Genomic DNA, 2,500 nt, shown 5'->3' with positions numbered 1-2,500 from the left:
TAGGTAGTGCCATAGCCTCTGTACCATGGTCTTACACTGCCTTGGGTTAGAGTTCTCTTGCTTGAGGATACACTTTGGCACACTTTTCTATTAAGTTTCCCTTCCTCTTGTTCTGTTAAAGTTTTCATAGTTTAAATAGGAAATATTTATTTTAATAATGTTACTATTCCTAAAATATTTTATTTTTCCTTATTTCCTCTCCTCACTGGGCTATTTTCCCTGTTGGGGCCCCTGGGCTTATAGCATCCTGTTTTTCCAACTAGGGTTGTAGCTTAGCATATAATAATAATAATAATAATAATAATAATAATAATAATAATAGGCAGACGTCGGTGTACCTGAAATGATGAAGGCAAATGCACCATAGTTTATATGTTATTATTATCGTTGTCTTTACTATGGAATTCAGAGAACCAGTAACTTGTATAGAAAGCTTCCAATAAAAAGATTAAGTGGTTAAAGTTTTTTATATATAGCTTGCAAATCTCTTTACATATCTTCTTCTTTGTCTGCATGTTTTTCCACTTTTATGTGGGGTCGATGTTTCTGGCCAGCTTTCTCCATCTACCTCTGACCCACACTTCGTCACCGGTTAATCCCTTTGATCGAAGGTCATCCTTGATACAGTCCATCCACCTTAGCTATATTCAGTTCTATATTAAGTGGTTAAAGTTTTTATATATAACTTGCAAATCTCTTTACATATCTTCTTCTTTGTCTGCATCTTTCCCTAATTTGAACTCCTTCCCTTTTAAGGAAAGAAGGAATTCGGTGTAAGGCTTAGGTTGGGTGATTTTTTTTTTCACTCCTGGCCCCGCCTCCTTTTCCTCCTGCATAGTCCCTGGCAATCTCTCCTCTTGCCTTTTCGACCTATGGTGTGAGCCGGGACAGGACTTTCCTTCACCGGCTCTCTGCATCCTTCCAGGAATCCCAACTTGTTTTCGTGAGCTGATAGTAAGTAGAAGTGGTATTTCAGTTTTATCTCAGAGTGAATATTGAAAAGGAGTATTATCTTAATAGCTTCAGTTAGATATCTATAAATATGTGCATTTTTCGGTATACGAAGGACAAATGTTTTTGTGTTTGTGGTTAGGGATCTATGATATGAAATTCCTGTGTGTGGGCTCCAAAACGTATACGGATTATATATTTGTCAGAGTTTAATATAACAATATCATTAAGATAATTACATATATATTATTACAGAGGTGAATATAACGTTTTTATCTATAGGGTTAGAGTTAGACATCTATGTATGTTAAATATGTTATTTATTATATTTTTATTATAGATCTGTAAAATCACAAGTAGAATTAGGTCTTTATGCTATATTCGTTATTAATAAATTTGTTCTTAAGATACTTTATACTCTAAGTCTAAGTCATGATTATTATTATCATATACGTAAAAGTGTGATATGATGTGAACATTATACAAGATGGAATAAATACAAAAAAGAGTAATAAATGACAAATATATATATATATATATATATATATATATATATATATATATATATATATATATATATATATATATATATATATATATATATATATATATATAACCGTGCAGTTTATCAGTGATACGATTATTATTATTATTATTATTATTATTATTATTATTATTATTATTATTATAACTAGCCAAGCTACAATCCAAGTTGGAAAAGCAAGATGCTATAAGCCCAAGGGCTCCAATAAGGAAAACTAGCCCAGTGAGGAAAGGAAATAAGGAAATAAGTAAATGATGAGAATAAATTAACAATAAACCATTCTAAAAACAGTACCAACGTCAAAATAGATATGTCCTATATAAACTATTAACAACGTCAAAAAGAGATATGTCATATATAAACTATAAAAAAGACTCATGTCAGCCTGTTCAACATAAAAACATTTGCTCCAACTTTGAACTTTTGAAGTTCTACTGATTCAACTACCCGATTAGGAAGATCATTCCACACTTTGGTAACAGGTAGAATAAAACTACAAGAATACTGCGTAGTATTGAGCCTCATGATGGAGAAGGCCTGGCCATTAGAATTAACTGCCTGCTTAGTATGACGAATAGGAAAGAATTGTCCAAGGAGATCTGCATGCAAAGGATGATACAATGCTCTTAAAAAGACTGGTTACTTCTCAAGGTAAACTACAGAACCCTTTTTACCACGATACGTATTTGCATTTATTTTGTTTATGTTTTTATGTAAGTTCTTTTACCCAGCAACTGATTTTTTTTCATTTGATACTTATAGGTTTCTTATACTTGCGATTGTTTAATCTTAGTGAAATAAGAATTGGAAATAGATATTTTTTAAGGACAGTGTTGCCATTTGAGTTCCTGTCTAACAAATCAAGATGAGAGTCAGCAGCTGAAGACCAGACAGGAGAACAATACTCGAAACCAGGTAGAAAGAAAGAATTCAAACACTTCTTCAGAATAGATTGTTCACCGAATATCTTAAAAGACTTTCTTAATAAGCCAATTTGTTGTGCAA

The 2,500-nt window shown here is 32.0% G+C and overlaps 1 protein-coding gene across 1 annotated transcript in view; it reads left to right on the top strand.

The window, feature by feature from the left end:
• The first annotated feature begins 821 nt into the window (after nt 1-821).
• LOC137658392 (chitooligosaccharidolytic beta-N-acetylglucosaminidase-like) overlaps nt 822-2,500 on the top strand; it is a 33,717-nt gene continuing 32,038 nt past the window's right edge. The window contains exon 1 of the mRNA XM_068393073.1: nt 822-954. The gene's annotated coding sequence lies outside the window, so the exon portion shown is untranslated. The remainder of the gene's footprint in view (nt 955-2,500) is intronic.

This window comes from Palaemon carinicauda, chromosome 19 (assembly GCF_036898095.1).
Source record: "Palaemon carinicauda isolate YSFRI2023 chromosome 19, ASM3689809v2, whole genome shotgun sequence".
NCBI lineage: Eukaryota > Metazoa > Arthropoda > Malacostraca > Decapoda > Palaemonidae > Palaemon > Palaemon carinicauda.
The sequence above is the reverse complement of the archived record's forward strand: the minus strand, read 5'-3'. Positions and strand labels throughout refer to the sequence as shown.